Here is a 13,962-nt window from a genome sequence, read left to right on the forward strand (position 1 = left end):
CTTCCTTGAAGGGATACCTTTCCTTCATGCCTGATAGGAGTTACCTCCAGAGGCTGAGGACTTGTGCCCCTTTTCCAACCACTTTGTCCATCCCCCCTTCCCTAGAAAGGGATCCCAGCTGCTTGGCTTCCTTAGCCTCTGATTCCAGGCTACTGGCCCCGTTATCCCAGCATCGGAGCAGCCAGGTGATGATGTGCTTGCCTGGACGATGGCTGAAATCTTTTCGCATATCTCACAGCTCACTCAGGGATAGGGATCAGGTGGTTACCGTCTCATTTATGGGTTCTGCCTCTTCCTTCTCTTGTTCTCGTGATGGCCTTGGTTCACCTTCATCCCTTACTAAATGAGCTGATTTTCTTGTGTATTTCTTCTTGTGTATAGGGGAACTGATACCAGTAGGGGTTGGTTCTCTGGTTCAGCTGCAGTGCTTGCCACTGGGGTTTGAGTAGCTGCAGTGCCTGTCATGGGGTTGGAGTAGCCACAGTGCCTGTTGTGGGGGTAGATGTCTGGATGGTATTTTTAAATAGTTTAACCCTAAACAAGACCTGAAGCCCATTCAAGAGACATAGCAATAGGAACATGCTGGTTTGAACATCTCAAGGTTATTCAAAATTCTCAAGAGCTGTTGTAACTAGCCTGAAGGAGAAAGGGAAAGTGAAGAAGTGGGGGAAAGTGTCCCTCCGTCTCCCCCATGGATTGGTACTCTTAGGAGAAAAGGTGAAGAGTGTAATTATTAATAGTTTCCGAGAGGTGGCTCCCGAGGCATGGAGATGACAGCAATGCCGAGTACAAATACCAGATTAGTCTCACGACCAATAGTTTTATGGTATCATAAACCAGTGTTACACAGCGCAGCAAAATCATAACCTTGATCCAGCTCCCAGTGGTGATAAACAGCACAACAGGGAACCTATATGGCAAGTAAGGTATTACATAACACAAATTTGAGAGCAACCACGACAACTTTGAGAGCAAATAAATCAACATTGTGAACCAGTGACTATTAAAGCAATTTAATGAATGCCTATAACAAATTTCCCTTAACACACTCTGGTCAGATCTGTCGTTATCTCAACCCTTCATGCCCCATGCTGGGTGCCAAAAGGACTGTTGTGGTTTAACCTGGCAGGCAGCTAAACACCACACAGCCATTCGCTTACTTCCCCCCTGCAGTCGGATGGGGGAGAGAATTGGGGGAAAAAAAAAGTAAAACCCGTGGGTTGAGATAAAGACAGTTTACTAGGACAGAAAAGGAAGGGGAAATAATAATAATGATAGTAATAATAATAATAATAATAATAATAATAATAATAATAGAATATACAAAATAAGTGATGCACAGTGCAATTGCTCACCACCCACTGACCCATGCCCAGCCAGCTCCTGAGCAGCTGTTGCCGCCCTGCAGCCAACTCCCCCCAGTTTCTATACTGAGCATGATGTCCTATGGTACGGAATATCCCTTTAGCCAGTTTGGGTCAGCTGTCCTGGCTGTGCCCCCTCCCAACTTCTCGCTGGCAGGGTATGGGAAGCTGAAAAGTCCTTGACTAGTGTAAACACTACTTAGCAACAACTAACATCAGTGTGTTATCAACATTATTCTCATACTGCCTCCAAAACACAGCACTATACCAGCTACTAGGAAGCAAATTAACTCTCCCAGCCGAAACCAGGACAGTAAATTAAATTTCTTAGATTATACTCCAATACTTGCCAAAGAAAACTTTCAGATTAATTTTAATAATTTTAATTTTTTAAATTAAAGCTTTGTGAGTGCCGCATATGCACAGCAAACTATTCCTGAGATCTTTGTATCTTTATGTGCAGCAGACAGCAAGAATGTAAGTAAGTATAAGAAAAGTCAAAACTCTTTGGGGAATGAAAGCACTTTATACCCCAAACACTCGCATCTGTCACCATTTCCAGCAAATATGGTTCTACAAAGTCATTTGAATTGTATGTATGAATGTATGAATGTTCATACATTGTTCATCATGTTTAGTTTTAATGTGTAGTCAAAGTATATTTATAAGAAAGAACAGGAAAAGAGAAAAGGAGAGCAAATGAAACATCACAGAAAAACAGAGAGGGAAGAGAAAAATTGGGAACAAGTAGCAGCTTGAACTTCTACTGAGAGAGGTTTGTCTAAGAAAAGCTGTTTTTGAACTCTGTTCTGTCTGAAAGGATTGGGACAAAGGGGAAAAAATAACTCTTCCTTGCTGGATTTCTTGATGTTCAGAGAAACAGAAGTTTACTTTTTACTCCCAGTAATTAATAACCTTAATCCATACAGGCAGACTTTTTCCCAGATCTAGGACTTAATTGATCTCAATATTAGATATGACACAAAAACCTGAACAGAACTAAACAGGACCACAGCTGATAAACCAATGAAACATGCATCTGTAGTGAGTGTTACTGTTACTTTAGGAACAGCTGGAGTTACAAATGAGCTTTAAGAAGTTAATTTATCCTTTCAGTATCAATAAAAGGGCAGCATCTAATTCAGTAGCCATTTTATTCTGACGAGACAATGAAGATGAGCGCCAACCAGCGTTGCACCTTATGAATGATGGAGAAAATAAATGTTTCTGTAATTATGATAATCTTTTATAAGCTAATAAAGAAACTTTCCATTTTTTTCTTTTTGTTGCTTTGTGAAAACAGCAGTAAAAGTGCTTTACTTTGACCTCCCCAATTTTTCATCTGGTGTATCTGGTACACTGATTCAAAATCACTTGGTTTTCTTTGAATAAGTTCCTTCATAAAGGATGTAGTCTTTTTCAACTTACAAAAATGCTTGAAAAATGTGCAAAAAAAAAAGAACATAGCTAGAATGCTTTAAAACCATTGTTGACACTCTGGCTATTTTCATACTAATAAATCTCATTTTCTAAACAGCATTTATTATACTTTGTTGGTGTAATGTGTGCATTAACATCTCCATTAAAATTGTGATAATACTCTGACATGCACAACACCAAATACCACCTCATAAACGGTAGTGATAGGAAGTTAAAGTAAACTAGGAGAGAGTTAACAGTATGATGATAGCAGAGGAAGATGGGATGAGAAAACTGTTGCAGAGAAGTTTTACCAGCTAAATTAATTCCAGTGTAGAAGAAGCTATCTGTGTATCACTCAAGACCAAGCCAGTGTGGTAACTTTATTTCCCTATCCTGGGACACCTTGGTGTTTTACCCTCAGCATCTTTTAGTTTATTTCATCGTATTTCTTCCCTTCCTCAAAAGGCACAGTTCCTGTCCATTTGCAACAACGAGACGTTCAAAAGTTGTTGAAGGGAGAGGACTGACAGAATTTTTTAACTCTTGTTTCTTCAGTCTAAAAACAGATCATAGTTTTAGAAATTTGAATTGAGCTTGGTAATAATTTTAGTGCCTAACAGCCTAAAAAAATCTTGATTTTCTGCAAATGAACGTTTCTGTTGCACCTGAATGTGTGGACATGGAAAGCTTAGAGACAGTGGTAAGTTTTCCTACAATTATCGTGGATGTTGACATTCAAGTATATGGATCACCACCTCCTCCCCTCCTGAAAAGGAACTTAAAGCTCTAGTATTGTCTTCACAATAGTCGTCCCCTGAAGGGCTTTTGGCACTATTAAGTATACACTATGAGAAATATTTGTAATATACAGTAAACACTGACTATACCTGATAGTAGGGGTGGGATAGCTGAAGATGTGATGCATAACACTCAATTATAAAGCATTGCATAAAAAGAAAAGGCTGATAACCTTTCATTTGAAAACAAAAAGCTCTAGCGCTAAGTGCAATATATTTTATGGATAAAATTTGTCACTATAGTTATGATGCAAAGAAATGAAATCCACTATAGGTGAGAAGTGTTACCTAGCAAATTCTGAACTGGAGGTAGAGGACTCTCTCAGCTTGTTCAGTCCCTTGGAATAATTCACTAATGAATGCTCTTCACCTAGAGAAAACTCAGCCTGAATTTTCCTGCCAAGATCCTATTTACTTTCATGCTCATTTAAAAAACAGGCAACAAAAATAGTAAGAAAGGTAAAATGAAGTGGCAGGATTCTTCATAGGAGGTGTCATCTCTCACCTGTAAAGTTTTGAGATTGTATTTGTTCTGTGCCTTTTTGGTGTGTGTGTGTACCCTCTGTTTAACAGTTACATGATTATTTCAGCATCAGTGGTGAGAGTTAATGTCAGAGTTTCAGGTGATGCATGCTGCTGATACACATTTCCAGATAAATGTATATCATACTAACAGCACTATAGCAGTATTATCAACAGAGTCTTCTTCTTATGAAAGAAATAGGGGCTGCTACATTCTAATGTACAAATATATGTAGAACATGCGTGTCCATTTATTCCAGCTGAAGTGGATTTAGCAACTATGAACTGCCGGAAAATGATGTTGTGTGTTGTATTTTATTCAGGGAATAGGTACAAGTCAGATAATGAAAGTTAACTCTAGAAATATAACCTGATCTTTAGCCTGGAAGAAATATTCCTGACAGACAAAAATGTAATTAATTTTAAATAAACTTTGCATGCTGAGATTTATAAATTTGATGAAAAGGCTTTCACTTTTATTTTCAATATGGGCAGTTGTCCATAGAGCTCAGCAATTCATTCATATCTCTGCAAATGTCTATTCGATGTAATACTGTTCAGCCTTTTAATGGATCAGAATATAATGCTCCCAGTCCTGTATAAATATGGTTTTCAGTTTTAAGTTCTTATTTACATAATTTCCCATTATTTCTTCTTTTTAAAGGCCTCTAGTAATTGCTCACTGTTCAATTTAATTTTGTATCTTTTAATGTGATTTGGTTCATTTTTGGTTTATTACTATCTAAGTTCAAACATCGGAAAATTTTTAGGAAATCTTAAAAAAAGGGGTTTTTGCTATCTTACTGAGGATACATTTTACTGTTGCTTTCATTAAAATTTCTGGGCTGGACAGAGACCTGTGTACCCACTGTAATGCTGAAATGAAAACGTTACTCCAGGCTGTGTAAAGGAAAAAAAAAAAAAAGCCCAAACCCACAAGCATGAGATTTCTTCTGCTTTATCGCCACCTATACATTTTTAATTCTCATACATTCCCAGGGTAGAAATGTAGATTGTAGGCAAAGGCCAGTAGAATTTCTGGTGGGAATCTCTAAAAGCTGACTTTTAGAATCCCTTAAGACAGGGATAAAAGTGGGACCTTTTAAATATACCAAGTACTCACAATAGCTTTATTACCGCATTGCTACTTCACCCTGTAGATTGCACGAAGGCTTGGAGACTAATTTCAGCAACAGCCACAATTTACTGGCTATAGTAGCCCTCAGATGAATAGTTTCTTGTAAAATCAGTGGCAGCTTTATCCTACTGGAGCACAAATAAATCAGCTCTTATTATTCCACATTCATTTAATCCTGGGACATTAGTCAGCGAGACCTTTCTGCAGCCTAATAAACAGCAGCAGCAGCAGTTTTTCTTTATGAGAGTAGTTGTTCATCCTAAATTAGAGCCAGCATTAGGGGAAGGCAGAAACTTTCGCAGCATGATTTAAAGATATATATGAGACTATAATAGTGTATGAAAACTGCACCCATGTGTATAAATATAGCGGGGTTATAATTTTGCTATATGGGGGTTACTTTAGAACATGTGGGTTATTTTATCTGTATATCTCAAAAGTATGTATTTTGTTGTGGCAAGTAATATTCATGTTATCTGGTTATTTCCCTGGATTTGGCAGTGGTTTCTAACATTATACCTTAGATACCTTGTACAAGGTAAAAAACTGTGAAAGGAAGACACTGATTCAAAAAGATTATTTAACGGTACATTATGATTTCCATTTTACAACCCATAATCAAGAAAGCATCTCTGAGTTCATATTTACAAACAATACTTTGCTTTAAAATGTTTGGTGCTGTTTGTGAAATGGACAATATCTGGGCATTTGACTGTGTGCTCTTCTCTTAGTTACTGCAATATATGAAAAAAATCGCTGTTCTTCCATTTAAAAGCTTTTATTTTGAACTATTTTGACAATTCTCTTTTTACAGATATCAGTGTACATCTATCCTATAATTTACAATATAGAAAGAGTGGGTAGTGTTCAGAATGAAACATGAAACTTCAGAAATTCAGTTTTCAACAAAGGAGGCAGTTTGCCCGAAAGCTGTACAAGGGCTCCCAACCTCATCACAGTTTGTGCTAGGACCTTTAGGGCTTTTCCTGGTTGAAAACTGCAGTTTCAGTTAAACTGCTTAGGGTTATGTATTTGCTTGAATGATAATTTCAGAGTGAAATTCCAGAGTTCTGGAAGTGAAAATCTGGTGGAGTGGCTCAGGATCACATGGCTTGTGACGAGTTACTTTGAATTAAGGCTTTTGAAAAGTTTTAGCATTTAATTTTTTCTGGTGAGTGCACTGTGTCTATACTGCTGCCACAGTATGTAAATGACTGTTACTGTTATTTATTGGATCTGACTAATAGTCCATTACTAAGAATCATCCAGTTTTAAAATGGTGTCTCTTGAAGTACTTAACTTTATGTCAGTTTGGATCCTTAAGTAGGAAAAATAGAGGATGAGTCTCTGACTGTTTGGAAGTGATTTATATACATCATAATTTCATTTGCTTTTAGTTGACACTTTTCAATTCCACTATTATATGAACTTACTCTTATGTCTGCATAAACATGTATGCAAACATATATACACGCACGCAGGAAAGTGGTTGCATATAAATTTATTAATTCCTATAATTTTATCATCAGCTATAGTCAGAGTTTTTACATTACTGGAAGTGATTTACTATTCCTTCATGTTCTCCATGTAATCTGGATATTTTCTTCTATTTTTTAAATGGATTTTGTCTGTAGCTTTTAACTTAATTTCATTCTGTTATACTATTGAAATAAAAAATAGAGACTGAACTGCTAAACTCTACGGTCTGTACTATCTTGTTCCCTTGTGGTGTTTGTTTTTTTATTGCAAACATCCTTGCAGCTTCTTCTCTCTCTTTGTACCACTGATATATAATAAAAATGAAAATAAATCTAATATGATCACTGCTTTATGGGTTAATTGTCTGTTTGTGACTGAGTGGCTCTAGGAATCATATAATCGCTGCCAAATATCTGGATGAGTCTTTTAATGAAAATTACAGCTTTCATGCTTGCCAACAGTGCCAGGAAGACAGAGCAATTGGAGCAAAACCATAATTTAGTACTGTACTTCCACTCACGTCTACCAAACAGAGTGTGCATCTAGTGCCTTTGTTTCTATGTGGTTGACATACAGTATGGAAAGATGATGCAAAATACCTGCTGTCCAAAATACTAGCAACTACAGGCTACTACTCTTGTGCAGTTAATATTTTCCAGGATCCTTTATTTTCTTTCATTCACATACACTGTCAGCCTTGTAACAGTCCAAGAAAATAGATGATATTTTTCCTCATGAATATTCTTTGAATAATCTTGAGTGGATCAAGAAAGAAACATCACAAATCTGTTTCTGAGTAAAAACCACCTGCACCTCTTTTTTGGTGCTTCCATTCAAGAGTCACCCTTCCTGCCTCTCAAATCTTTTTTGCCTCTTTTCTGAGACATGTCTGACGTATGTCCTACCTGCAGAATAAGTTATTGACTGGGAGCACAAGAAGCATAGCAGAAAAACAGGGTTTCTTCTCAAGAGCATCATGGCTGGGTTTTGCAGAGGTGCTGAGAGCAGAATTCAGCAAACCTATTTTTCCACAGGGTTGATGTGCCTTGGCTGAATATGCACTGGCCTGGCTGAATGTTTGCAGTTCACCCAGGAATACAGGTAGCATGGGATGCACAGTGGCCCCCTTCACATGTCCCACCTTGGACAGCTGGGTACAAAATATAGAAGAACTCACTCAGCCTTTTTTAGAAACTGAGTGACCTTTCAGTAGCACTTCAGACCACTGCAGTCCAAGGCAAATGCTATGTCTGACTACATCTGACTAATGTACTCAGACCTTGCTATATAAACAGTACACCTGAATTCAAAGGACCTGGTTTGAAATTAATGTGGCTTGGCACATGCACTCTCATGTTCATACCTCCAATATCCCCCTTTAAACTGTAAGCCTAAATCGCTTTGAATGCATCTCATGGTGTATCATAACACGGGCTGCTTAGTGACAAGTGAGCTGCTTACCTCGAGGAGCTCATATGCTGAAGAAGAATAGCTGGTGCTTGATGTCCTTCCTGCTGCAGGAGGTAAGACCAAGAAACAAGTCAGCAACCTAATGCAGAAATCCTTAATATCTAGGATTGCAGTGCATGGTTGAAACATGTGGACTGAGTTGTAGCCTGGAAGATATCCCCCCATTCTCCTGGGAGAAGGTGCTATAGGGAATGTCCTTGTACAGTCTAAAAAAAATTGGCCCTGCATTTTGTGACTCCAAAGCTTTTAAAGATCCAATGCTATTTTCTTTAGTGAGCTGTAATACCTAGATCAGAATCTGACATGGGCAAAGATTGCCCTTGACAGGCTGTCCACTCCTTCTCAAGCAGCTAGCAGTGGCCTGCACTGGAGAGGGAAAACTGAGGTAGGCTGGCAGGCTGGCCACAGCCGGGAAAGGGATTTCAGTCCGTCAATGCAAAGAGGGGGAATTGAAGGATGCTCTTGATTTTTATTTTATTTTTCACTTTCTCTCCAGCTCATTTTGATTCTGTCTGTGCAGAGGAACAGTCTCTTATGACATTCAGGGTTAAATTTCCAGCACGATATGAGGATTAGTTGCATTCTCCTCCCCATACCAGTAATGAGTTGTTCAGCTCAATGCCTGCATACTGTGCTGAACATTTACCCCCAGGGTCTCAAGTATCAGAGAGGAGGGCGGGCGAGAGCTCAGGAGACTTCTTCAGCTTGAGAGATCCCAGGACAGGAGAATGGAAAGTGGCAATTATTGCATGTGGTAGAGAGAAAAGCTCAGGACTGAAATAGCAGGGGGATTGCAGTTCAGGATTAAGTCACATTGCCAGAGCGGTATGGGGGAGGCGTAACGTAATGTGTACTCTCACCGTGCCCGGCTCTAGCCACTCTAAGTTGTGACCCTCTGATCCTGTATGTTGGACAAGGGCAAAAAACCCGACATCATGGTAGATTAAACAAATTAGGTGAGCCCAGTTTTCAACACTCATTTGCATATGCATTGCTCACCAGGGAACCCTCCATGGGCAAAGGCAAGTATCTGATTTGCACACTCAGATTTTGCCTTCGTATTCTGCATTGGCTCATCGCATGCAAATGTATGCATTCAGTTGCGTGCACCCAGGTTTGGAAATCATTCCTCCCGTTTCAAGGAAGAAAAAGACAGAATAATAATCACCCTCCTCCCCGCCCCCGTCCCCGTCCCCCAGCCTATTGTCAACAAATTTCAATTCATCACTGTTGATTTTGCTGAAACCTACTTTGGAACGTTACAGCTGGGATTGATGTTATCCAATGCCATTTTTGTCAGGGTTTCACTGTGCGATACAGAGTATTCAGGGGAGTCACTGCAGGCTGCTGGTGCCCATGATTGCCTCTGACATGTACAGCTGAAAGGACTCTTATTCCAAGAATGATCTTCTTTTTTAGACTGTATTGAGTTGGGACTGATTTTGATAGCCAGTTTCAGTCAAGAATCATAAAGTTATTGCACATTTAAGACCGTCAGTATGAGAATCATTCTCTGTCTCTCTCTCCCTCCCCCTCTCACCATTCTTTCCCCTCCCTTTCTCTCTCTCATCATTTCACAGGACTGCAAGGTTACAGAAAGGTCTAATCAATTGTCAAACTCTCCTTTATCTCTGAGAAGGTGGTAAAAAAATCTAACTGCCCTGCTGTAGGGGGTTCTTCTGACTACACAGCACCCTTTTTCACATACAATGCTACCATGATTAATGTCCTCCCACCTCAGACCTTGTTAAAACCTGTTCTTTAAAGCAGGCTGGTGCACCACAGTGAGAGCAAGAGCAAGGTTGCATAAATCAACGTGTTCTCACAGCCCCCAGGATATCCATTATAGATGCCAGCTGGATGACTGGAAGATAGAGAAAAATGAATATTGTATCCTGTGGCCTTTTGCCTCTAATGACCACTTTTCAACATTTTTGAAGGCATGATTAAATTTTGATAACTGGGGAAGTCACTCTGAGCAGGCTGAAATAGAGATAAATTGACTGAGGGTCTGACATCCCAGTGGAGAGCAGGCAACTAATTAGTGTGTGAATCGCACTCTGAAAGAGATGTAAAAGGGAGGCTGGTTTAATCAGAGGAGCTGCTGAGGTACAGGAATAGTCAGGGATAATTGCGGCCTAGGTAGAAATTACAGGCTCAACGAGCAGCTTTTTCTGTCCGCTTGATTGGCAGCCGCTGACCTAGTGTCCAAAACCTTTGAACTCTTACAACAGTAACAGCCTTGTCAAGGCAATTTGCTTGCAGCTTTCTATGACCAGTTATTTCAGCTGTGGAGCTGGGACACCCAATTTGAAAGGGCACTTTGCTCCTCTGCTGCAGTGGAAGCTGGGCGGAACAGCCTCATTATTTTTGATGACTTTACTTTTGAACCCTTTATCTCCCCTCGCCCCCCCCAGGTCCTCTCTTCCCCGATGCACTCCACACACTGCATACGTACCCTCTCCCTGGGGACCTTGCTGTACGGATGAAGTGTCAGATCAATTTAGCTGTTGATTGCAGCAAGGGAAATGGGGGCAGGGGGAAGGACAAACCCCCACCACTCTGTGTAACACTGTGGTTTTATTGCAGGAACAGAGCTTCCTTGATGCCTGACCTGGTGATGCTGTTGAACATATGAAATATGAGTGTATCTGGAGTTCCTTTCTCTGGGTTTAGAGGAATTAAAAGACAACATATTTAATCCCTTTAATGAGTGGCTGGGATAGCACCTCCTTCAGCTGGAAATGAAGGATAGCACACCTGTGCAAGAGATGCCTAAGATAACGTCTTTCCTGTAATGCTTCCTATTTACCTGGCATACAGAAGTAGCATTTTGTTTGTGGTAGCAAGAACGTTCTGACTTAAACTGGTGTTTAGGGGAATAATAATAATCCCCTGAAGCTGCAGTAGCTGGTAAGGAAGATTTTTTTTTTGTTTGTTTCCTTGTAGGGAGGGAGGGTAGCTGAAGAGAGAGCGAGAAGATAGGGCGGGAAGCTTGCTGTCTTATTCCATTTGGTAGTGCGAATTAGTGTTGCTCTGAATTATTTTTTTGCCTGGGGCAGGCTAGTTTCTCTTTTTAAACTGATCAGTCCCCCTGGGTCTCATATTATACCAAGGACCAGGATAGCTGATGTGACTGGGTTTTGATGTGACAGCGTACTGTTTCTGCAAAGCCTTCAGCTAGGATTTTCAAAACCACAATTTTTCACATGAAAATGAGGGCCAGTTGTAACTTGGTCTACATAATTAGGCACCTGCTGTATATTAATACTTTATTACTAGGTGGTTTAGTCTAGTGGTAGCTTGGGGCATGGCAACATGAATAAAGTAAGCTCAGCTGCTGATTGATAACATGCTGGCTACTCCACGGTTCTTGCTCGTGTCCATGCTCTTACCTGCAGTACATGACTGGAACCGCGTTTATGCTCACACAAATCTCCAGTGAGCAGTATGCAGGCTGTCAAGGCAGGACGGCTCCTGACCCTTCAGGGCTGTGATTGTGTCTCTTGCCATTTCTTTCCGAATGGAGGAGCGTTTCTTTATCAAACACATGGAAACACTTTGGGCCCACTTATGGGCCACTGGTGTAGGTCCCCAAAATAGATACTTTTCGACTTCCGTGACTCTGTTCTCTCACCATGGAGTTATACATTGCGGGGCACATGAACGCCCATTTTCCAAATATTCTTATAATCTACAGTGGCAACTTGGAGGTCCTTGTCAGAAATATGTGATTGTAGTAACTTCCTGAGATGTCACAAAATTCTTAGGGAGATAAGGAGAAACTTGATCTGTGTTTAATCCTGGGTTACGGAAGCCAAGGCATGCAAGTGTTCTGCTGAACCAGGGTCAAAGAACTCAGAGTTTTGACTTCCTGGGTCACTACTATCGCTACTGCTCAAAACAAATAGGGAAACCAAGGTACAGGAAAGTTAAACGTTTTGTCTAAGGCCATGCAAAAGGTAAGACATAAAGCAAATAGTTATGGCCTAATTGTTGGCTTCCTTTCCTGATCAGTTTAAGAATATTAAAAAGAAATAATGGAATCTTCATACTGCTAACTGGACTGGGAGGAAAGAATTTGACTGCTGTGTGTGTTAAATATGAGGCTTGTGCTAAAAGTCACCTCATGACTCCTTGCCGACCTGCTATATAGTGACAAACACTTTGCTTCAATATTCGGAGCAGCAGCTGCAGCAATGAAATTAGAAGAAAAAAACTCAACAAACCCACCACAACTAGAATAACAACAGTTTGTACTGAAAGTTATTTATGCATCAAGACATTGGCTTCTGTGAAAAAACAAGAGTGGCATGCCAGAAATATGGGAACCTTGTATAAATATTGCTCATAAACAAACCAAGAATTAAAAGGTGAGCTATACAGCTGAGGCACCTTAAAAATAGATGATTCTGGTGATGTGTCCTTGTGCATATTCCTGGTTCAGAATGAGAAATGTATTCGAACAGACCTCTACCTGCAGCAATGATGATTACACGGGGAAACAATGTTTGAGATGCAGAGCCACTTGCAACTGTGTTAATATCAGTGGAACATAATAAAAAATAAGAGTTTCAATTAATGACCTTTCTTTTTCTACCAGTTTTCCCTGCATGATTTCTGACTTTGGTGTCAGATTGTGCGGCAAAATGGTTCTGAAGGTATGAGCAATAAAAACAGACACGATAAATTTGTGTAGGCTGGGCAACTGTGATGACTTAATTGCTACTTTAGTGAAAAGGCTGCAGCCATTATGTTAATTATTAAAAATAACACCCACTGTAATTTATCAGAATTTTAGCCATTACTGCATTTTTTAAAAAAAGTATCAGCAATTTTAACATTACATTGTTTGGGATAATAAAAGTCAGCAGGGGTAGTTTGAAGTACAGTACAATGGTGGTAGAGATAGGTATATGTATTTATGTCAGCCTTACCAGTTCTTACAGCTTTAGCTCTTGTGGCTGGAAGACTTAGAAGAAATACACCCTTTGTGCCCATTTGAGAGGAAAAGGGAGGGATTGTCATGTCTAGGGACGAGGTTTTGAGGCCAGGAAATGCAGTCCCCACTCTCACATGCTGTAATTAATAGTTCTGCTTTTTTTTTTCTCATGCACAACATTTATGTGAAGGTTAAGGTGATGTGAAGGCAGCGCCAGTTGCTCATTTGCCAAGCAAGGCAACTGCAGACTTAAGCTTTGTCAGGGTGTGGGCAATCTCCGCCCGTGTGTTTATGTCTTTAGGACCTCATCTATCCAGACTCTGAAAGTAGCAGCCTTTACTAATAAGGTGGTCTTTCAGAAAGCAAGTCTTACAGTGAAAGGCTCACGTCTTCACATTTATGGGCATCTGGATATTTCAAATATTGCAACTGAGTTTTCTGAGAGGCACCCCAGAGACACAGGTGAGTCCTGAGAGATGCTGTTCAGCAGCGGAGGAAGGATGCATATGATCCTGATTTGTGCTCCTTTGAAACCTCTGCTTTGACTAACTGAAATGTTTGCATGGGTGAAATGACAGCAGTTAGAGCTGCCAGTCTCAGTGCTCCCATGGCCAGCACAACCCACGGAACTTACTCCTTTTGCTTTTAGGCAGAACCAGAAGTTCTCAAATAACCACACAAGTAAAGGAACTGAGGCATGCAGAAAATTACGAAAGCTGGAAAGACTGAGGAAAGAAAAGGCTGGAGTTGTTAGAGTCAGATGTAGCTGTACAAAGAGCCTTAAACATTGATTTCACTAAGTGTGCCAGTTATGATGCAAGTATCGCA

The sequence above is a fragment of the Mycteria americana genome, chromosome Z (genome assembly GCF_035582795.1).
Source record: "Mycteria americana isolate JAX WOST 10 ecotype Jacksonville Zoo and Gardens chromosome Z, USCA_MyAme_1.0, whole genome shotgun sequence".
Classification (NCBI taxonomy): Eukaryota; Metazoa; Chordata; class Aves; order Ciconiiformes; family Ciconiidae; genus Mycteria; species Mycteria americana.